Source organism: Pipistrellus kuhlii, unplaced genomic scaffold, assembly GCF_014108245.1.
Source record: "Pipistrellus kuhlii isolate mPipKuh1 unplaced genomic scaffold, mPipKuh1.p scaffold_m20_p_1, whole genome shotgun sequence".
NCBI classification, from domain to species: Eukaryota; Metazoa; Chordata; class Mammalia; order Chiroptera; family Vespertilionidae; genus Pipistrellus; species Pipistrellus kuhlii.
In genome coordinates, this window is record NW_023425404.1 from 122221027 (window position 1) to 122245769 (window position 24743).

The 24743-nt window shown below is 40.8% G+C and overlaps 1 protein-coding gene across 11 annotated transcripts in view; it reads left to right on the top strand.

Moving 5' to 3' along the window:
• CELF2 (CUGBP Elav-like family member 2) overlaps window positions 1-24743 on the top strand; it is a 534510-nt gene that overhangs the window by 279957 nt on the left and 229810 nt on the right. The gene's annotated exons all lie outside the window — the stretch shown is intronic.

The following is a 24743-nucleotide window of genomic DNA, read 5'->3' on the forward strand; positions in this document are numbered from 1 at the left end:
ATGAATAACCCAGTTCTCAAAATATCTTAGTACTGCCTTGGAAGCAACTTGGAATTAAAGGGAAAGATTTCCAGCCAGTGTCTGGTTGCTGTTCTTTGGTTCCCTAAGTATTAATAAGTATAAAATAAATTACCTGTTAGTCTTTGCATCATGTTGAAAGAGCCCTCATTCTGTGCACTGATGTGATTGGCAACACTGTGTATGCAAAGACAAAGCATGTGGTACAAGATATATCAAATGCAGTAGCAGTTCTGGATGCCACAGAAGGCATAACTTGTGCATTGCAGATCGGAATGGTCCAATTGGCATAGCTCTATTTGAACCTCTGCCTAGGGAAACACCCAATTCTTGAGTGAAAATGCACTGTGATCCTGCCCAGCCATAGGAACAGTGGGTCATTCTGTAGTCAGATAGCCAAAACAAAACAGTTTGGTCTCTAAAGGGCAAGTTAGTCAAAAGTCTAAGTCACTTATTTGAATTTTGGAACGTAATTTCTTGGAGAAATGCTTTACATTCAGGTTCCCAGCTGGATTATTTTTAAAACCCTCTTTGACTTAAAAGGGAATGAGAAGGTATTTTTTATAATATTCTCATTTGCTGCTGTTGCTAAGGAAAGATGTTCCTCTGTTCTAATAATTCTGCCCTAAAAGTGAATAATCTTCCTTTCCTTGCCAAGCATGGCATGGCTGTCCCCTTCCTTTGCCACAGGAAGCATGGAGGAGCCCCCATCAGGTTGGTCTCCATTTATAAGGGATGTTCGTAAGTCACCTGAACACATTTATATTTCTTTTACAAAGTAGCTGAAGAAAGCATAGTGCCCACTTCACCTGGAGCTTTTAGCATCCCCTCAGCTCAATTCTTAGAAATTCTTAGTAAGAAATTCTTGCTGAAACCGGTTTGGTTCAGTGGCTAGAGCATTGGCCTGAAGACTGAGGGGTCCCAAGTTTGATTCCAGTCAAGGGCATGTACCATGACATTTATAAAGGACCCAGACAAGTAGATACTATGAAGTTCCAGTCAGGAATTTTGTAGGCAAGAAAAACTTTACTAGTATTAGAGAGAAATCTCAATTAGCTGACATATTTAATTTACTGCTCACATTAACATCTAAGAATGAGCAAAGCAGAAAGGGCTTTTTCTCCCTGTTTTAGTTAAAAAGCGTGTAAAAAGTGATGCAGTAGCATATTCTTAATGTGAGAAAACACTGATTAATTCAGAATTAGCTTGTTTAAGAAAACCTTTGAATTATTTAGAAAGAAAAGTCATGATCCCTTGTTGTTGTTTTTTTTGTTTTTTTTTTAAAGTCCAGTTAGATTTTGGATAGACATAAAAAAGCAGAGATTTTTTTAAAAAAAAAAGTGGATGGAATATTTATTGTAATAGATAGAGGGCGTTTGACCTAGAGGAAAATATACCAAGCTTAACTCAAGCAAACTTGACTCCTGGCTGAGGAAAATATTGGAGGATAAAGATAATGCTCTATGGGGCCTTTATCTTAGAATCCTAAGTGATAGAGTCCATATTTAGCAGCAAGCAAAAAAAGGACAGAATTTTTAATCTGCACAGTGAAAAGAAAAGGCGGATGCTGTGAGGTTCATTTGCATTGCGAGGAGGTAGGCTGGCTGTATTATACAGCAAGAAGTGGATAAATATGGCCTGCGGGCTTTCACTGTGCACTGCCTGCTTTAATATCTAGGAACAGATCTAGATCCACAGCTGCTTTCCACTGCTTGACTGTTTTCTTAGGTGAACCTTATGAGAATGTTTTACAGCCCAGAATTAAGTTAGGCAGTGATTGATAACAAGTTTGAGTTAGCAATGCAACACGTCGTGCCTAGCATTCTCTTTCACAGGAACACTGGCTGTAGATGAAATGGTATACTGAACCTCTGTTGGTATGTATAAAAAAAAAAGTGGATTCATTCAGAAGTTTGTGAGACAAGCATTGCTTGGATGGTGGGCATTATCTGTTTTCAGCTTCCTAAACCTGAGGAAAATTTAAATTGCGTGGTGTGAGCTCCACAGATGAAAACATTGGTAGTCAGTGATAGAATTTCAAGCTTAAAGGGGATTGACCAGAGGACAACTTGCCTTGCAAATCTAACTTGGTTACTGATAGCATGTAGTTTTACATGGGGGGAAAAAGGTTGTAGTAACAAGAGAGACTGTGAAAAAGTATTGAATGTGTAGATTTCATCTGGCCTTATATTCTCGCTCTGCCATTTAATGCTCTGTAACCTTAGGCAAGTTGCTTGATTTTTCTGGGCCTCCATTTATTCACCTATAAAATGGTGATTTCCCAAATCCTTTGCAGTTTTAAAAACCATTAACTCCGTGATGTGTTAATGTCTCCTTGGTGATGTAGTTCATAGATGCCTAGGGTTATCTCTATAAATTCCAGATTTTCAGTGTATAGAATGGTTGTGGGAACAATGTGTGAAACAATGGGAGGTGGATGTGCCGACAGCCACAGCAAAAGACTACTCTTGCCCTGGTTTTATTTGATTAAAGGTTTTGTGATGACTGCCAATATTCTTTCATTTTACAGACAAGTTCAGATGCAGTAAGGACATACTACACTATAAAAAAAATGCTAAACAATCCTAAGTGGGTCAGTTCTGCTCAGTTCCATTTTTAAGGTATTCTGAAAAGGTTTTGTATCACTGGAGATTCAAAGCTATAAATGCGAGCAAAACACCAAAAATAATTAGGGCAACTAGTCAGCATTAGAAACTTCTATCTTCTAAGTTCTTGGGAGTGTGTATGTATTCTCCCTCCTGGAAAATAAGGGAAGTCTTCTGAACTGTATTTAAAAAAATATGTATTATTAGTTCTGTTAGTAAAACTTGAAGTTGAACCCAGAAAGTCATGGTTTCTAAGTTATTTATTGCCGAGTATGTTAAACAGTTTCCTGCCCTCTCAGATATATTGAAATACAGGGTAAGCCTCTTGACAGATGAATTATAAACAGTTCATGCACAATCTCAACCATACCGTACACATAAACATAAAGTTAATTTCAGTTGTACAGAATTCAGTCCCATAGCTCCAGAAGTTTTTGTGAGAGTAGAAGAAAAGTATAGACAACTCTGGTTTTCAAACTGTTACATCAGGATGTAGACATAAATAATACTTATGAAAGTATATAAGGAGTTTTGCAATTAAAGCGCCCAAGTAATCCTTGAGGAAAGCATATCAAAGAGAATGAAAAGTACAAATTAGTGTTTGAGAAATAACCTGCATAGGTCGACTGGAGCAGACCATTTTCTGCGCGTTCAAGGTCATTCCCTCTTACGTACTTTACATTTCACCCATTTAAGTTTTGAATATCTTAGTTGGAGGGCAATTTCACAGTCTAATAGGTAGAGGTATTTGGGAGTTTAAGACATTTAGGCTAAATTTTCTTTTAATTTCCTCTTCCAATTTCTACATAATTGCTCTTCTCTCGTATTATCCTAGAAGGAGTTTGTGGGGAATGTATGCAGGGGGAAACAGAGTTCAACAGCATTGCTCTCTTGGGTGCTACAAATTTCACCTTTCATAAATGTATGCTTTGCTCAGAGAAAATGATTACAAAGGGAATGAACTCACTGCTTTTCCAGAGTTGAACCAGATATAACTGGAAGAGAGAAATTCCCTCATTGTGTATTTTTCTGGCCCCACGCTGGTACCTGACCCATTTTCTAGTCACCAGTTTCACTTGTTTTGAATCTTCTTCCTTTTGAAGTTCTCTGTCTTCCAAAACCTACCCATACCCACTACAAACTTACTACTCAGAAATGTGATACTACAGTTTTATATACCCATGAAAAGCTTGTTGAATGAGTGGTTCTTTCAGATCACAGAAGTGTGGCTGGTTCTGTTTCTTCATGCACTGCCCACAGAAAATAGAAAAATAATCCAAACCCGGCCAGTTTGGCTCAGTGGTTGAATGTCAACCTATGAACCAGGAGGTCATGATCCGATTCCTGTTCAGGGCACATGCCTGGGTTGCAGGCTCGATCCCCAGTGTGGGGAGTGCAGGAGGCAATCAATTAGTGATTCTCTCTCATCATTGATGTTTCAGTCTCTCTCTCCCCCTCTTCCTTCCTCTCTAAAATAAAAAAAATAAAAATAAAAATTATACACACACACACACACACACACACACATTTCCCCCCCTCCCCCCAAAAAAAAAAAAAAATAATCCAAGGCAGCCATTCTTTGTTCTCTTACCTCTTATGTGTTCTTGACCTAGGCAGAAAAGAGGGTAAACCTTTGGATGCTCAGTAGATAAGATCTGAAAGTGAGGATGCTTTTGAGCATGTCCATTTCTTTCAGAGAATCATATTGCTCCTATCTTCAGTATAAATGTGATGTGGTTAAAGAATTAAGTAAGCAAACACTTTTGGACCAAAAGAGATTTGTTTTACAATTGATTAATTCACTAGAGTAGATAGCCTTCTTTCAACTGTTATTTGTATTCCGAGTGTACATTAGAGGTGTGATAGTGCTTTGTATCCCTTATGTCCTGAATGTATAAAACCACCCGTCTTCCTCTGTTCTGCCTCCGTGCCCTCACTGTGGTACCCTTTGCATCTGTTGCCCTAGAAGTAAAAATTAAAATCTTCTTAAACTTGTTCAGAGGGATAGGGAGGGAAGGACATCTGAAAAATATGTAAATTCATAATATTTTAGGTTCGAATTGAAATAAAGCCCTGTCACATAAATGATCTCTTATTCCAAATAATTTCTGCAGACTTTGGTTTTAGTATACACCCAGTTTTATGGGTCGATGTACAGCTGTCACCAAAACAAAAGTATGGGGGAAATGCAGGTCAATGTAAGTTAGCTATTCAAAGTAGAAAGAAAAGTTGTCACCCAGCCCTCTTTCTTGGGTCAGCATTTTGCTATCACCTGGCTGTATCATTGCATGTGATCAGAATTACAATGCAGTGCAAAGAGCAATAGAATTTCATAATAAAAATTAGACTATTTGTATCACTCCTAACACTAAAAACAAAACAAAACAAAACAAAAAAAAAACCTGGCTGAATAATCAAGTTTATAAACCATTATCAATTGCTTCTTGATTTGTAAATGTTTTGCCACATTTATGAGAGCTAGTAAAGTAGAATAAAAAGAGTTTTGCCTTTGGCAGACACTAGTTCAAATGCTGGATTTGCTATTAAATATCACCTTAAGCAAGTCATTTAACTTTTCACAGCTTTAATTTCTTCATCTAAAAAAATGGAGATGATAAGCTTATTATGAGAATTAAATGGGGTAGAATAAAAAGTTCAAGTAGGGGCCCCATTGATGTTCACTTTGCTTTTTTTTTTTTTTTTTGTCTCTGTTTAGTGAATCTGTATATTTATAAGTGTTTTGCCATTATTAAAGGACTATGCCTTAGTTTGTGCCCATTTCTAGTCCATCTTGTTTTCTCAATAAATGTTCATGGACTGAGTGGATGTGGCTGTTATTTCCTATATTAGACAAGGAACTTAGAGTTTGCAGTTTACCCACGATTACCCAGAAAATGAATTCACTGCCTGGATGGGCATCTAGAAATGTATAAATTGATAAATTGTAGGCAACACCAATATTAGCCTGGAAAGGTTGCATAGGCATTAACCATTACCTCCTTCTGTGTGAAACACTCATTTTGGGAGGAAAGTTGTGCATGGCCCTGAGTCAGATATGGAAGACCGTGTGCAGCGTGTGCTGTCCAGAGAAGATCACCTGTGTGCTTCCCTTAACATCTGGGTCAGGAGAAGTGCTGTTCCGGGAGTGGTGGATGGCCCTCACTGGGACAGTGTTCAATTTGAATCAGAGTCCTAATATTCACTTAGTGAAAAGGAAATTGTGTGAACCTTGATTTGATGCAGGTCTTTTGTCATTAGAATCAAGTCTGTTTGCTGCCAATTTCTGGAGGCTGGCTATAGCCCTCTTCTTCAGCCGCCTTTTGTTTTTGGTTTCTAAGTTGGCTCTGTTAGATGAGTTAGTTTAGCCTTTATTTGAGGGGAAAAACATGTATTTGTTGAATTCCTGAAATGTTGTTTCAGCAGCCATTTCATAGAAATTAAACTTTAAGAAGTTATTCTTGAAATAGAAAGATACTCATTTTGGAGGAGGGCAAACTCAACTTTTAATAAATATTTTAGTAAAGAGAAGAATCACTAATTTATCTTTTTTTAAAAACACAATATTTTTTATATAGTAGGGCATGGTCTCATGTTAAAAACATGGAAAGTCAGATGCTTTGATAAACACCTAAGACAATTCGAGTCTTAAAAACTGTAATGGATGTCCAGACAAGAGCACTTACACTCCCTATAGCATTTGTTCCCAGGAAAGACGGAAGTTCTACTTGAAGACCCTCTTTCACTCTTTTGGCACTATGGGTCCCACTACCAGCCAGAACCTGGGAGGGTTGAGATAGGAAAAAAGAGAATTCAATGAACTGACACATTGGAACCTCTCAAAGGTTCTCATGGATGATTAATTTGGAAATAGATGAAAATGTGGACAAGGGTATTGGGTTGCTTGGCTTTATTTTTCTCTGAAGTACTGACAATCCTCTTGCCCACTCTGGTAAATAAGTACTGTTCAAAGGTTTCCATTGTCCATCAGCTGGGCATCCTTGTTGTTCTTTTTTCTTAGAAAAGAAAGGCTTTCAGGGCACGTCAGGCATTTACTGATGCATTTCCTTGGATTCTAATTTCCCTTTATCCTGGTGCTCTCTTTCATACATTTTTAACTCAGAGAAGAAAAACAGAACAAGCTTTATTCTTGGGCCAATAGTACACCACCCTGACCTACTTTGCTTTCCCTGAAGGGACTTTCAAAATTCCCTGTAATTTTGGCCAGTTTATCACAAAATGGTCAATATACCATTAAACTGGGGGTTGGGGCCCTAGTCATAGCCAGGCTTCTATGGAAGAGAGGAGTAAAGAAGGTAACACATTGTGGGCTTTAGTCCTGTCTACCCTCTTACTCTCCCCACCCCCACTTAACCCTCAAGTGCTCTCGCAGGGTTCAAACCCAGTTACTTCCCCCCAATGATATCCATCCTTTACTTCCTGGAGCAGAGGACCCTAGGGAAAAGTCTGTCCATTTCCAGGCTATGGGTGAACTATCTTTGGTTGAAATAATGAGAGCGATGAGTCCCATGACCTGCCCAGGTCTCTCACTCTCTGAACTCTTATTCCCTCCATGTTTTCTAGATTTCCAGATCACTTAGCTGCTTATTCAACAGCAAAGTCTAGGTGGCTGATGTGGTCAAGGCAGTGTGCTAGGTTTCTCTGCAGAGTGGAGAACACAGCGCCTAGGAGACAGAAAACTTGGGTTCCAGGTTCCACTTAGACGTGAGCAGCTGAGGCACTGTGTGTCAGTCAGACCTGCCTGGCTTTCTGCTCTCACCTGTAAAATGAAGGGGGTACTTCGCTGAGCCCTGGGATCCTCTCCTGGTCTTACAGCGCTGTGATTTTCCCATCACCAATCTCTGGAGCCTGTTCCCTCACATTTCCAAATGTAAGCCAGAAACAAAATTGTCTCCATTCTTGGCAAGAAGCACGTGGCAGGCTCTGAGGGGTGGCATGGTTTGTGCTCGGTTGTCGCATCGTGACAGGTGTTTGTTGTAGCGGCAAAGGAGGCCCGACCTCCAGGCAAACGCATCAAAGCCTTGCCATCCTTTGGAGTGTGTGTGTGTGTGTGTGTGTTGAACAGCCCCTTCGCATCTAACAACCAGCTTTTAGGAAATCACTCTTGTCTTCACATTATTTAGCACAGGATTTCACTTTATATTAATATCTCCAAATAGAAGCCAAGTAAAGAATTCCATTTAGACAAGAAAAAAAATAATGTTCCTCCTCACAGAAAGAGCCACTTGTAAAAGATGGATCCCAACACCAGGTCCCATCCCAACATGCATTATTTCCTTCCGCTGTGATTTTTATTCTGTCCTGACTGGCAGTGAGGTCAGAGGGCCCTTCTGTCCGTACCATGGAATCTGTTGATGGCTGACAACTCTGTTGGGAAAATAAAAACTAGCTGGTAAAAGGACTATTGTCATGTTGACAGATATACATTATTGGGGACTGTGCCTACTGGTAAATTCCTAATGATAAAAAGCAAATGTGTATTTCACATTCACTTTGTGTATGGCTTATAGGAACCTGTGAACTTAAACGTAATTGAATTTAAATAACAGAGAGGTGGAGAGGCCAGTGGAAACTGGTGTTAAGGATAGTGTGATGACTGTCATCTGTATTTCTTTCTGTCATTGATGTGAGTGAGAAAGTGCCAAATAACTAGCCTGAGTGACTGAAACCGACTTGAGTTTTACATGAAAGCTTTTATGAGGGTGCTGTTGTGTGCCCTCTCTCAACCCTCCACTTTTCCCGTCTTCTTCCCCCGTGCCCGACCCCTCTTTTCCTGAAGTGGGTGAGAAATGCGTTTGTCCCTTGACCCTGCAGCCAATGGTTTAAGAGCAAGGGCTCTGCGGTCAGACAGCTTGAATGGACTCCTAGTTCCCTCAGTTCTCTATCTGGGCAAGCTACTTCTCTCCGAGGTACCTCAGTTTCTTCATCTTTAAAAGGGGAGTGAATACTGCTTTTCTCATTTAGTGACAAGGAGGATTAAAGCGGAATGGATGGTGAGGGCTTGGAGGCAGACCCTGTCCTGTAGTAACCACATCTTCACTCCGTGCTTTTCACTGCCAATCTCAACAAATACGACCTGGGTCATTTGAGACTGTACTTAACATTATCCCCACCATGAGCTGAACTCTGTGCTGGGGGTTCAGAGCAGTTCCCAGCCTATCGTGAAGATCTAGTGTGTACTGGCTATCAGTGGTCTGAGCACATAGTTTGGGTGGTAAAGAAAAGAAACTGATACCTAGATCATTCATTTCTTTCCAGAACAGTGAAGAATCCAGAAGAATCCATGTTCTTGTTCTCTAATTGGATATAACCCCAAGGAGTGAAATAATTAAATCACTTATACTGAGCAGCAGCTTTGTGAATGGATGGTATAACCTGCTTTGCACCTCGCACTCTCCCTTTCAGACATAAATTCCTTACATATTTGTTATAAAAAAAAATGAGAATAAAGGTGAGGGAGGGGACAAACATTAAGACATATGCGTCATCTTTTGACTTTTTATCTTGTTGGATAGAGGAATGGACTACATTTCTGAGAAAATGTGGATTAGCAATGGCCTCTATGCCTAGGGTCTTATTGGGCTGAATGAAGGGGCACACCAGCACACAACTGAGTGTGATGTGCAGGCTGTGACATTGGAGGTGCAGAAGGCTTGGGGCCTCCAAGAAGGGGAAATGAGTGTCATTTGGAAAGGTGGAAGATGACAATTTGGAATTTGAATTGGGCCTAACAAAATGGATAGTATGTTAATGATCAGAGTCAAGGGGTAGGATTGGGAGAAAGAAATCAAGAAATTAGACTTTTGAATTCACAAGTGATATAATTCACAAGCATTAATTTCTGCTTTTAAGTGGAAAATACATTGCTGAAAAACAACTACCAGTTTGCTGTTAGTATAGCAATCTCAGACTGTACATGATAATTAATGCACAAGTCTGGGAAAAGAATAAAAGGCGGGGGTGACTAAGTTCTGCCAAGATAATGGAAAAATTAAGGTCTAGGAAGTATAAACCTCTTCACCAAAAAGTTCGTTATCATCTAATTGCTAAGGTAATCGGTATATATGCTCTTAAATAAACCCAGTGATTCTCTTAATATCATTATTGAAATGGCAGGCTCCAGCACATTAAAAGTATTCTATTGGGATGTTTTGCTATTCCTATATTTTGCAAAGTATGTTTTTAGAGTCTTTGACTTTTTATAATTTCTACAAGTAAACACCCTGTGTCTTTATTAGTTGATAATGCTGTGATTTTCTAAATATTCAAATGTACCTTTGTTAGGGTTTTCTTTCATATGCATAACATTTCAGATAGATTGCATTAGGTTTGCAATCACTCTTGATACTGTTCTTCCCCCTAAATTAACAGGAAGATAAGTGTAACTTTTTATGTGATACCATCTTTAAAGACATCTGAGATAATTTTCTAGTTCTATATTTTGTGGGTAGGAAAGCTAGACCCAAAGATATAGAGTGCCTTGATCAACATCATACCTCATTGGTTAGTGACTGACCTGGGTCTAGAAGCCAGACCTTTTAGCTCTGAATTTGGGGTTCATCCATTATACCTTCATTCTGTCCATTGACAGAACTGGCATTTTATAGATTGATATGGGTTAAGAGTCCAGGAGATTTTAAGTACATCTCCACTGACACATGGTTATTTCAAAATAATAACAACAGCTAACATTTATGAAGTTTACCTAAACACTGGTACATATTTTAATTCATTTAACCCATCACAATGACCTTGTGACATTGGTCCTCTTTCTGAGGTTTACAGATGGTGAGGTGCAAAGCGTTTATGTGGCCAGAGGTGAGGTGTGTTGCCCATAGCTGGGATGCAGGCATTGGGGATTAGGGTCTTTGCCCCCACCCAGCACCTTATTCTGCTTCCTCTATGGATGCTGGTCGTTAGGAGCTTTTTGTGCCTTCCTCCCATCCATCTTTTATCAGAAGCTGGCTTTGTAATTTCATTATACACTTCATAGTTCGTACAATACAGTGGCAATACTACTCAGGTTTCCTTTGCATCCTGGATCACTGTTCCATTTACAGAAATGCATAGGATTCAGAACTGTCCTCAGTTGATACAGAAATTTGTGACATGGGTAAATCTGCATGGTGGCAACAGTTTTGCCCCGTACAACATCTCTCTCAGCCACGGAGCAATTCCACAGAGTAAGAGAGCAGCACCTCCCTGGTTGGGCAGGTGATTGAAAAAAACTCCCTGGGCATCTGCAGCAATAGTGTCTATATTTTACTCTCCATTTAGACCAAATCTGGGCTTTGGGAGAGGATGCTTAAGTGGACAATATTATTTGTTTGTGGTCCGTGGGCCATGGAGGGTGAAGGCTAAACTGGGTCTCAAGCAGGATAGGGACTAGACTCCAACGTTATTATGTGGAATCAGACATAATTGGGAGAGTTGGGACTGAGCAATCCACAATGTTTGATAACATTGAAAGAGCTTTTTCCCTCTTCCACAGTTAATCCATATCTCCATTTGCATTTGTAAAAAAAACCAAAAAATCCTGACAGCACCAACAACACAAGGAGAGAAATGCACAGCCTGAGCAATAAATCTCCGAGGCATTCAGCAAGTGCCACAGGGCTCATTAATCTTGGTTATTCCCCGGAATAGATAACTTCACAAATCAGCTATTATTCCTAATCACGCACATAAAGATAGCGGACAGATAATAGCTTCCTGCATGGCGAGACCAAAACAAAATTTCAGTTAAAAATATATTTCTGCAAATTCCAGGGAAAGGTATTTTCTTCTGCCTTCTTAAAGGGGCCAAGGGAGATGGGGAAGCAACCACCAAAAGAGAAATTGATCCTTGGGGATTGGGCTTTTATAAGGAATTAGGTATGTTTGATTTTCTTAGTGATGCCAGCCAAGCCTGTGTGTATCACTGCATCAGTGTGAGGGGGGATCTGAGAGAGGGGATGAGAAAGAATTGAACAGTTCCAGCCTCCAGGTGGAGTTCAAGAACTCCCAAGAGCCAATAAGAAATGCAGGGATGCCAGGGACATCCTGTATCAGTAAAGTTGGCAGTTGGATTTCAGGAGTTTTGCTGGGTTTGATGAATTCATTTATCTTCACAGGGTAGACAAGATTACCATAGGAGTGGTCTTCAGATTCCAGCCACCAAACAGAATACACAACCTCGAAAGGGCTTATAGGAGACTCACTTGGGTAGGGTGAGGACAGCAGCATGTTTTTTTGAACAGGGGAGACTACTTTATCTTACACCTGAGAGTTCCCAGCTCTTTGGCAAGGGGCAAACTCATGTATCAAATTAGGTGCTGGAAAGAGTGCTAACTAAAGTTGCCCAAACAAAGGACGTTAGCAACCAGCTTCCCATCCTCAGTTATGACTTTCTGGAGGCATTTGGATGGAGAAGGAAAGACTTTATCATTCAGCGGTGAGCTGCTCCGTCCATCACTTTATTAACAAATGCCAGTGAATTGCAGCAGGGCCTGGAATGAGATGTGCCACATTTTTTATGGGATTTGACTCATTATTCAGTCAGCAGAAATAATTGACCTATAAGAACAATAAAAACAGGGGCTATAGCACTTTATTCTGCTTTCCCCAAATGGGAGCTGGTCGTTGGGAACTTTTTGTCCCTTCCTCCCACCCACCTTTGGATTGCAAATATCTGTTCTTTTATAGACCTCTTCTCCAGGCATCTACGGTTAAAATTTAACTAAAAACTCCTCTTTTTACCTAAAATGAAGTACTATTACTTCCTCAAACCTTCCAAAGGAGGAAGCAGAAGTGGTCATTCCATGGCCTTCTACGTTATTCGCATTTATTAAGTGTTAAGGCAGAAGACTTTCCAGACCAGGTGATGATACACTTTTCCTGCTGATGAAGTTGGAGTTTCCGGTATGTTCCCAGCAATGACAGAAAGGCTGAATGTTTTTTAATGGCACGGCAGTGTGTCAGGTGCTGGGGAAAGAGAGATATCCAAGACATGAGCTGTGCTCTTAATGAACTCAGCAGTCCAGTAGTGGAGGGGATGTGAAGACAAATATTTGTACAGGAGGAAAGATGGGGCACGTAGGAGTAAAGGTAATTATGTGCTGGGAACAGTCAAGTGAGGCAGGCCTGTGTGCTGAAGGAGGCGTAAGCTGTTGTCCCTGACTGAGAGAAAAAGACACCCAGGCAGAATGGACAGCATGAGCAAGGCAAAGCCATGGGAGCATCTTGGACATCTCGAGATTAGGGTGATTAATCCAGCTGGGTTGGAATGAGCAGTGAAAATGGGAGGTAACTCAGAGAAGGTAAATTTAGGCCACATTTATAGAGGACGTGGTCCATAAACATTGGAGATCTATTAAAGCAGTGGTCGCCAACCGGTGGTCCGTGGACCACTGGTGGTTCATGAGGTCCAAAAGGTTGGTGACCGCTGTATTAAAGAGTTTTCAGCAGGGAAATGATGTGGTTAGACCTGTGGTTTAAAAAAGATTAATTCAGCAACACACAGAATGGAGGGAGAGCAAATTGGTGCTCACCTAAACTTGTAAAATGATTACCTGCCTCAGCGCAGTTGTGTAAAATGGATAGAAGACATGCATTGGATGGCAGGGGACATGCAGAATCGGTGGTTTTGCTGCATAACAAATCTTTTCAAACTTTGTGGCTGACAACAACTACATCATTATGTAATCTGAGGGTCAGGAATTTGGACAGGATGTATCCATGGGGGCTTATCTCTGCTCCTTGAGGTCTAGGACCTCTGCTGAAAAAATGCAAATGACTGGTGGCAATTCAAGGCTGAGGACTGGGATCATCTGGAGCCTTCTTCAGATTCACATGTCCGTGTCAAAGATAAATAGTGCCGGTTAAAGAGGTCAGGATAGATTTTAATCAGTAATATTCTATTATAATACGGAGAGAGTCCAGTGTGAAATGAACTGAACTTAACTTCCTGTTGTACAGAGGTGACTGGGCATTTGAAAGGGAGAGAGAAGGAAGAGGGAAGAGGTGAGAGGCAGCTCACAGAGTTAGGGAAATTGAAAATTACAAATAGCAGGAAGGAGGGTTTGGTCCACATAAAACCCATCTGGGTTTGTTAACTGGCTTTTACGGAATTTAGACCCCCTTCCTCCCACTGAGACTGGGAGACAGAGATTCTGGAAAAAAACAAAACAAAACAAAACAAAAAAACACAAACCAAAAACCTATTTTGGTATCCTTGAGGTTTCCCAAGTAGGTATTTAAGGAGAGGTATTTAAGGAGAGGCAGGAGTTATCCTGGGGATGGAGGTGTTAGAAACTCTATTAGTGCTTGTTGAAGTCTTCACAGGCCAAGGGTTCAGAGGAGCCTGGCTGGAGTTGGCTCCAGGAGAGAATCTTTGTCATCTGACACCCGGGATGGGATAACTCAAAAGCTGGGCTCAGCTGTACCTGGCGATTGAAGCACATGCATGCTCACTCTATGCAGCAGGGCTTCTGGGGAGGGAGGAGGAGGGAGGTTGGGCAGGAGGACGGGGCTTCTAGTAGAAACAACTGGGCAAGAGCTTCAAGCTCCTCTGACCCAGATTCCAGTCACAGTGCTCCTTCTGCCACTTCTGCTACTTATAAGAGAGTCATTAAAGCCAGCCCAGCTCCAGGGGGAGAACTGGGCTCCCTCTTCCGAGGGTAGTGGGAGGTCATGTTTCAGAGAATTGCAGCCACCTTTGGCAAACACAGTGTATCATGGTGGAGGTTGGCAGTTGAGAGCAGCCAAAATGACTAATTCAATTTTGCACTGGCTGAGTTTGAGGCATCCATAGGACTTTGGAGGGGGAAAGGGCATAGTAATTTAAAATGGAGGAATTATGCTCTAAACTGGAGATAATCAAGAATGTCCAGGAAGAGGGTGTGTGCCTCGAAGGTGGCAAGGATAAGCGACTCAAAATGGTTAACGTTTTCCAACCTTCTAATACTGAAGTAGTTGACAGTACAGCTTTCATGGGAAAAGGCGAGATGAGGAGCCCAGGAAGGGCAGTGGACCCAGGAGAATATAGTCCTGGAGTCTGAATGGAGGCAGAGTTGTAGAAGGGAGTTGTTTTGGTGACTGGCTATATTCATTTGAAGTTATATCAGTATTTAAAGAAAATATCTGCCATACAAGCTAGGAATGGGAGGAGTCCTGGAAGAGGAGGAAGAAAAGTATGAGCGAGGTTAAAAATAAAACCAAACAGCCATAATGCATATCTCAACTTTATAATTTTAGGGAATCACTACCTTAATGTAATCACATTGGTCATCACAGTGGAACTATTCCAAACACCAAGCAAACTTTTAAACAAACCCGATACTCCTAGTAATCCACATGTGTAAAACAATGGGACAATTTTGTATTGACCAGGGAATAATAACTTTGTTACGTGCATATCCAGGCCTCTTTTTCCAGCTGAATCAGCCAGTCAGTTTTGTTAATGTGGCCCAGACTGTCAGGATGATCACTCATTTCTTGATCTGTTTTACAGCTCGAACCCCAGGATGGCTAATTAATAAGGTCAACTTGCGATGTGATTATGATAACCTCAGACTGTATCTCTACCACTCAGACTACATTAACTCTTCTGAGGTTGAGTCAGTCTTTTCCATCATTGTCATGGGCAATTAGTAGCCACTTATGATTGGTTACAGTTCATTTCTGCTAATAGTATTTGGATGAGATCCTATGGACCACGGGACAGCCCTCGGGAGTTCTCAGAGACTGGACGTCCAGGTGGTAGACTGGAAGCAGTTCCATTTTCCAGGCGTCTGCTGTATTCCCGTGCTTTATTTGCATTCATGTTTACGAAAATGTATCTTTCTGGCAAATTAACTTGCTGGACACCTAGCTGCCTGACTGAATTGAATGGAGAGTAGTAACTTTACACTAACTATACAACAATGACAACAATGGTGTGTAATTTTAGAAATCTGGGAATGTGTCTTTATTTTTCTAAAATGCCATCATCTGTAAGAGTAGCTTTGGAAGAAAAGCGTGTGGGAATCAGCTGTCTTTTATGCAGGTTCCAGTTACTGAGCTCTGCATTCATTTGTGGGCAAAGAGCTGCATTGTTTTTTTGGAAATCACCTTGTGGGTCTCTTCTCTTCCTCATTCTTATTGTAATGATCTTGGGAATGTTTAGTGGATCCGGTGACTCAAAATGGTTAACGTTTTCCAGCCTTCTAATACTGAAGTGGTTGACAGTACAGCTTCCATAGCAACCAGCCTTTTCCTGAAAACATTTTCTCTGGAAAGGGAAACAAGCCAAAGGAAAGCAAGAGCCATGCATCTGTGTTAAATACATTTGCTGATTTATTCTGAAAGGTAAAAAGGCAGCATTTCAAGCACTGTGGGAAAAGACTGCCTGCAGTGTCCATGCCAGGATGTCTGTCACTTGGTTTCTGAATATTCCCAAGGAAGACTATGGCTCGGACGGATAAACCTTAAACATCAGATAAACACATGTGAGACTTTTTAGGGATAAACTGCTAGAGTAGGGGACGCTGGCAAGAATCCTAGTGCAAAGCCATGAAGGATACACGGCAGTTGTTTTTAATTGAATATCATTTGTACATTAATTAATGTGTCCGTTCTAATTTCCTGAAATGGCAAATAATGATGTGTGAAAACAGTATAATTACATTTTGATATTTTTGGAGGAGTCATAACTAGATTCGATGTGCTTTTGATCTGGAAAGTTATTTATTATTCTTATCAATCATTCATCCTTTTTAATTGCATTTATATTCATTTGCGGTTTTTCTTTTTAATTCTGCACTGAAATTGGCACTGGCCCTGACGCATTGCCCAGCAAGACTTTGTGCAGGGGATTGGCGTGATGGGGTTTCTTCCTGGGCTTGTTAGCAAAATACTAGTGCACACAAACGCACACGAACGCACTCACACACGCAGGCTCACTAAGCAGAGCTTGTGACTTAATTAAAATGAGAACCCTCCTTGGTTTCGTGTGGAAGTAGCCAACTGTCTGGTTGTCTGCTGTGTAATTCAGGAATCTGTCACTTGGATTGGAATCTGTGTGCTGTCACGGAGTTGCCCATGCTTCAATCCTCCCGTGTTCAGTTTATTCTCTCCTTTCCCTTGTGATGGTTTTACCTGCAACCAGGCCGCAGCCGAGGGATGTTTTAATCGGGGCAGCTGAGGTTTACCAGAGGCCCAGAAACTTCTCTGTCTTTTGCTCACATTTTCACAGTGACAGGGGGTTGTCACTTGGAAACAGCTTCTCAGCGTCAAAAAGGCCCCCTTGCCTTTCAACTTGAAAGAGGTGGTGATAGAATTTTTTGTCTGGAGACCAGAAAAGGAGAGTGTCAGAGGCAGAAGTGCGACACTCTTCAGTGGGAGAAGCCAGGCTTCAGCATCCATCATAACGACAGGAGATGCTGTTCCTACAAAATAGGAGACCATAACTTAAACTCAGGAAACCCGTGATGAAACAGCTTGTGAAACTCTTCAGTGAAACGGGACACATTATTTTAGCTGGTGTGTTGAGTAAAACCGTTTTTAAATAATAAAAAAAAAAAAATCCCTTGGTATTCACAATTGGTTTGAACATTTTGCCATTTTAATTCCATATTATCTTGGAAGTATGTTTGCACATCACATTCTTAGGTATTAATAGTTCCTTTTCAGGCATCTGGCCTTGGTACTGATAATCAGTTCTCATTTTGCAAAGGCAAATCAGTAACCTCATATTGACCTACATTTGTTCTAATGGCTTTATGCACCAAATGCAGAGTAGATGCAGTTACTTCTAACTCGAAACAACTAAGGCTTACATAATGCATTTCAGCAAGTAATCTATTAGAACAGCTCTCTTGAGAAGTGTTATGTTATGAATGGATTCTGCATTCAAAATATCCATTTTGTTACTTCCCTCCCACTAATTACTTTTCTTTGTCTTCTAATTTGCATCAGTTAAGCAGAAGTGAGGGGACCTAGCTGGCTGCTTCCCCTTCACAAATCCTTACACTTAATCCCTGCAACTGTAATATTGACTTAAGCTCATTTCTGTTAAGGAAAACTGCTTGGCCAAGGAAAATATGCTTGCTAATAGTTAATCGCTACATCTAATTACCAAGTAAAGTAAGTCACTAAAAACAAATTATCTATACTAATAAAAGGGTAATATGCAAATTCGTCTGGACGCTCTCACACAATGACAGAATAGCAGGCTGCATGGGGCGACTAGGCTGGCAGAAGGGGCAGGGAGGGGTGACCAAATGACTGAACAGCAGGCTACTTGGGGCAACCAGGCTGGCAGTGGGCGGCAGTTGGGGATGACCACACCAGGGGGGAAGAGGCGATGGGGGGGGGTGAAGGTGGGGGGACAATTGGGGGTGATCAGGCAGGTAGGCAGAGGCTGTTAGGGGCAATCAGGTCAGCAGAGGGGGCAGTTAGGGGTGATCAGGCAGGTAGACAGAGGCTATTAGGGATTAGGGGCAATCAGGTCAGCAGAGGGGACAGTTAGGGGTGATTAGGCAGGCAGGTGAGCAGTTAGGAGCCAGCAGTCCTGGATTGTGAGAGGAATATCTGACTGCTGGTTTAGGCCCAATTCACTCAGACATCCCCTGAGGGGTCCCGGATTGGAGAGGGTGCAGGCTGGGCTGAGGGTCCCTCCCCCCCATGCACAAATTTTGTGCACCAGGCCTCTAGTATTAAAGTGGGAAGTAAAAGCAGTTACAAAAAGGCAAAGTTCTACCATCTCTCTAGTTTGTGTCATGTGGTAATTGAAGGTCCACTGGGTTTGGATGGATGTCAAAATTGGGGGTTGCCAAAGCTTTTTCTTATGGGACCCCTTTTTGAGGCATCGATCCAAAATGATGAAAAAGAAAAACCAAAAACAAAACACACCACCATCATAGATTTTAACAGTTATAAGTATCTTTTGAAAATTAGAAAGCCTCGGGTACCCTTTCTGTTTAACTCTATGGACCTACTCACACATTCTTTTCCTTCTTAGGAAATCACTGTAACCCTAATTTAAATAAACTGAAAACGAATGAGAATATTATACTTGACTTTAATCTGAAAAGGTCTTAAACAAGCTTGTTACTAACCAAATCTTCCTCCTCGTTGCCTTTTTTTTTTTTTAGAACTACCTACTATGTTTTCAAATGTAAGCCAATCTTCTGATGTTAATGCCAACAACAAAGTGAATGTTTTAAAAAAAAATGTGATCTGAGAAATACTATTGTTCCTACAAAATTCTCCTGATCATGTTTTAAATTGACACTTTCCATATTTTTTTATCTAGTGTAATTTGGTGATTTATAATATTTCCTATATGAATCTCCATAAAAGTAGGGGTGATCATTGCATTAATTTTTTTTGTGTGGTATGCCTGTGGGTATCATAATAAAAATTAAGAAAACAGAATTGTTTTATTGAAACTTTGATATATGACACTTGCCCTTAAAAAATGCTTATATCTTTTAACTACATATCCATAACAGAGTTTCCATTTGCTTTTCAAGTTATTTGATATAGTTGAAGAAAGATCAGAAAGTTTTAAAGTTTCTGACTGGTAGGGTATAGGAGATGGGTGGGAGATGGAAGTCTGGTCTGGAAAAATGTAAATACCTAATAGATGAACCTGCTTAGTCAAATGATTCATTACTTAGAGTCAGTTGACACCCCTACACTTAGAAGATTCCACTCTACCCTGAACTTCAGGACCATACGATTTGAAGGAGTCCAGTGTTCTGATTTAGTAACTAGGTCTCATGTCACCTTTACTGCCTGTCCATCTTGGACCTTACTTCTCAATTCAGAAATCTGAGTCTTTGCCTCCATTTTTTTTGTTTTGTTTTGTTTTTTAAACAGGTTCCCACATGTTCCATGTAGCATAGCCCATTCATCCATTTCTTCTTTTAGAATCCTAAATTTCCACGACATTTTCTAATATTATGCTCAGCATACAAAGGACACCTTCAAATAATGGGTCTCTCTCTTTCATTGACTGGTAAAACTCTGCCACCAGGATCACTATCATTGGGGCCTTCCCAGATCGCAGTAGGCTGGGTCTCGCTCCAGATTCTGACCTCCCAGGTCATCACCCAGCCTGCCACCGACCACCTGAAACTCTCACGTAGTGAGCCACATGAAGCTGGGTGTTGCACTTAAGTCCTTAAAGTCTGACAAGCATGGAACACTCGTCAGAGGTGAGGAGACCTTGTCAGTGAACCACATGCATCCCCACATACTAGTCAGAAAAGAAAATTCAGGATAATTATTCAAAGAAAGGCAGAATTAGTGGAGGTTTGAGTTTTGTCATTTTGAAGGGTATAGTGTATTTTGGATTGAATGGAACTCTTAGGATTGGGGGAAAGAAGCTGGGTAGTAGAATTTGCTGTGGATAAAGCCACCACATTTTCTTTCTGTGAAGGGTCCGGATCTTGCTTACTCTTGGTTTCTGCTTCACCCAGGAGCCTTAGACGGGGGTCTACAAATCTTAACAAGAAAAGGTGTATGTTCACTGCTACCATGTTCTCTGGCCCATTCACTCCTGGATCAGGAGCAGCGGGGTATTAGCTCAAACCCCAGTGGCCTGGAGAGGAATGGGGGAGGAAGTACAGAGGAATGGGACATAGGAAGAAGGGAGAAGAAAATGGATAGGGAAGAGGATAAAAGAGGAGATGATTAACACTGAAAACATGTCTATCTCTTTAGAATGGAAACTTTTATTTATAACTAGAGGCCTGGTGTACAAAATTGTACGTGGGTAAGGTTCCTAGGCCTAGTCTGTGATCAGGGCCATCTTCCCGGGCTGCCAGTAAGCGGTCCCACCCCCACCATGACCCACCCTGTTCCCATTCTGATGGGAGCCTGGTGGCTGGAAGAGGGACCAAGAGGTCACCCATTCCCGTCAGTTCACTGGCCCCACCCCTGCCACTGGTTGCCCTTTGTGTGTGGGGTGACTGGCCTGTCACCACTGCATTCCCCACCACCCATCCTGGTTCCCCATTTGCCATCAACAGCCATTGGAGCCTAAGGACTGGGAGGAAGGTCCAAGAGGTAGGCCTATTCTGCCTGCTCACCAGTCTCACCCCCCACCACTCCCACTCGGGTTCCTCCTTCCCTATCCAGCAATGGGATCTTGACGACAGGGGGAAGGGACTGAGAGGTAGTCAGTGTACCTCATAATGACTGTTCGAGAAGTCGTTTTAATTGTTCTGCTGTATGGTCGCTGGGCTTTTATTATATAAGATGGGCTCTCATTACCTTTCTATTTAAGACAAATAACTCATGATATACCAATGTGTATAAGAATTATGTTGTTTTCTCTGTGAAAATAATAAAAGTGCTACCTAAGCCAAAACTGGTTTGTCTCAGTGGATAGAGCATTGTCCTGTGGACTGCAGGGTCCTGGGTTCAATCCGGTCAAGGGCATGTACCTTGGTTGCAGGCACATCCCCAGTGGGGGGTGTGCAGGAGGCTGCTCATCAATGTCCCTCTTCCATTGATGTTTCTAACTTTCTATCCCTCTCCCTTCCTCTCTGTAAATAATAATTTTTTTTAAAGAATCCTCTTTAAAAAAATGCTACCTAAAATAGTCTGTCTCAGCAATTTTCACCTTTTTTTATCCCATGGTGCACACAACCTAATTACTAAATTCAGCGGCACACCAAAAAATGTTTGTTTGCTTGTTTTTTGCTGATCTGACAAAAAAAAAGGGATGATGTTGACTGATTTAAAATAATAATCATAGTAACTATCTGCTCTTTTTGCTCAAAAGTGACTTTTTAAAAAATCAAAATCAGGTGCCTATACTTATTTCTGGTACCAAGAATTAACCAATCAGACACAACCTTATCATGTCATGTGACCAATGAAATACAGCTTTATTATATGTCCTATATATTTATGGTTCAAGGCAGGGCATTCACAACAGACAATTATTGGGTTGAGTGTTGTCATTTTTTAATTTAACAATCTAAGGGAAAGAGGTGAGTGCCCCTGAATAGTTTAAAAATTCTTACAGCACACCAGTTGAAATTCACTTGTCTGGTAACTCTTTTCTATGGGTTGGGCCTCCCTCTATCTCATCCATGTGGTTAATTTCTTTGAACCAATAAGCAACTGATTTCACTGAAGCTAGACTCTGCCTGGGGTGATAATATTACCTGGACAGTTGCCTAGAGGTGAGAGCCTGCAAGTTCCTCATGCTTCTCCCACCCCTTCAATTTGAGTACAGTCCAGGAACAGAACATATAAAACTAGGCTGAGTTTAAAATCTAGATAATGGACAGAAGTGCATACAGTGTTGTACTATATGAAACACAGGGATGACTGCAGGTGAAAGTTTGGAGATAGAGTTGGCACTTTCCAGGAGCAATGTGATAATCCTCTATCACAAGTCAGCCCATTTTTCACAACCTGCAGAGTATGCTAGTCAGTAGGAAGAAACTGTTTGAAAACCAAGGGATATGTGAAATGTGACTTTATGAGGAAGTGAATGTACTCCCAGAATACCCTCACCTTTTTAATAGCAGTATGTTGCATGGGCTGTTCTGTTCTTCAGTAAAAATGATTAATAGCCCCCATCCATCACATTGTACAGTATGGTATGGTACATCTGAGTAGCAGAGAGCTTATAAAATACACTTGGCAATAAGTCACGAAAACATTCGTATTTTTTAATAACATTTTTGAAGGAGAAAAATCTGTTTTTCAATAAATTCTGGCATGGCTTCCCTCCTGATTTTATTTCTCATTTGAAATTATCTTGGGGTTGATTTTTTTTTCTGTTCATTGGCTTTTTACTGGTTTCTGCCTAAGACAAATAACACTTCAGAGCCGATTAAAAAGAGGACCAGGGCATGGACAGAGAATTCCCAGTTTCCTTCTATTTCCGGTTTTTGGTTGTGATGGAATTAGCACCAATGTAGTCACTTAAATTTCACTGACATTTTATAGTCACTGTTACTCAAGATCAGGTAAAATTATTTCTCAGCCCCTTGCTCTGTTATTGCCTGTATATTTGGCTTTTCTTTGAGAAATATTTTGCTTACATTTACTGCTGTGTAAATTAGTCTTTTTTATAATATAAAGGGATATGTCACTACCATTTTTAACAATAGAATACTAAATTTATTATGTTTATATAGTTGTCCCTATTAATGGAACCTACCCACCCCTACTTTTTTAAAAACAGAACTTATAATTACAGTGCCTAATTGCCCAGAGACAACAAGAGAATGCTGTAGAATAGCAGCTAACGGTGATAAATAGAAAATCTCCCCCGTTTCATTCTTAAGATGTTAACACAATATTGTTAATAAGTGGCATGGAGTTTTTGTTCACAGCCAGATGTGAGTTCCTAATAAATAAATATAAGCAGATTATACTGTCTAGGAAATGAAAAGGAACTTTTAGAAGTCCTTGAAATTCATTCTAATATCTGAAAGAAAATATGACACTTCACCCATCTTTCATTCTTCACACTCTCACTACCTATTAAACATTAAATTTAAGTCTCTGAATATAATAATAAATATGTGCCTGCCCAGAAAGAGGTCACATACCATCTAGTAATATGGGATATTTTTTAAAGCAAGGAAAAAGCTTCTGGCACACATATATAAACATTGAAAGCTAGTGAGCAGGTACCTTGGGGGAGGTGGGTAAAGCCAACTCTTCTTTGTTTACTGTGATGGGAAGTCTTATAAACCAGCTGTTGGAGTTTCTTCTCTTCTAGGAAATGGCTATTTCATTCAGTGAAAACCTGCATTATGGACCCAGACAACAGTGCAATGAAGGCCTGTGAGGTGGTCAGAGGTGGGGGGTGGCATGGAAAGGGGACGTTTGCAATACTTTCAACAATAAAGATAAATTTTTTGAAAATGTAGATAGTAAAATGGTGGAAAAACTGGGCAAAGAGAAAGAAGGCACTCTTTCCACTAATTACCCTTGGTGCTGGCTTGTTAGAGTTTGAGGCTTGATGATTGTTTCTAAAATATTTTGTTGCTGAATCCTACATCTCTTTTAATTGAAAGAGATTTAGAAGGAAAAGTCCATAGGACTTTGTACTGGATTTCATAGGGCAGGTGAGAGTGGGAGGCATAAATGATGCTGCATGCTAATAAAGGAGGGTTTCCGTGTCCTTGAATGAATGATTGTGGTAGTCAAGTAGAAGGCTAGTCAGTCACCAGGAGGGAACTCTGTTTGGACGAGAATGATCAGGAGTGTTAGGTTTCAGGTATGAGGAGTGAGATGCCATAAATCAAGTCATTTCGGTGGTGATGTCCAATAGGAGTTGGGTGTATGGATCTGGACTACAAGGAAAAGGCCTGGGTGAAGATGTAGCTTGTGACTGTGTATATATAGGAATAATTTCAGTAAAGTGTGAATGGGATCTAAATGACTCATCAGCTGGTAAGGAGACGATGAGCCTGCACAGAGGGTGGAGGAATAGCCCAGGAAGTAGGGACAGTTCCAGGACAGGTAGGTCACAAAACCCAAGTCAGGAGAATATCTCAAGGCCAGAGGAATTGGCAGCCCAGACAATGGAATGTGAGGCTTTCCCCTTTAATTCACCCACAGATATATGTTGGCAACATCAGAATCTAAACTCCTTTGTAGGAAATCAGCTGTGCTTTCTAAACAGAAGGGTTCACCATGGCTGGCTGGTATGTTTTTAGCATCATGACACAACAGAAACCCTTCCGACCTCTAAATACCAACATCATTTCTCCCTTGCCTGGAATAATTTTGCCTTAATATCACCCGGTGGGAAATCTATCTAGTTTATTGCACCTTTCTTCCTATCTTATATGGGATCATAATGATCTTTCCTTTTGCTGACAATTTGGATAATGACTGGAAGATACTATTATTGCTGAGGTATCTTGGTTTAAAGCAGTTTCCTGGGAGAAAGTATCAAACTCCCACAATAAAGTTAGAATCCAAGTTTAATAAATATATTTTAAGAGCGGTGTTGGACAGAGAATGTGTGTGTGTGTGTGTGTGTGTGTGTGTGTGTGTGTGTGAGAGAGAGAGAGAGAGAGAGAGAGAGAGAGAGAGAGAGAGAGAGAGAGAGAGAGAATTGGGCCTTTCATGAACTAATTCTAATAAGACTCTTAC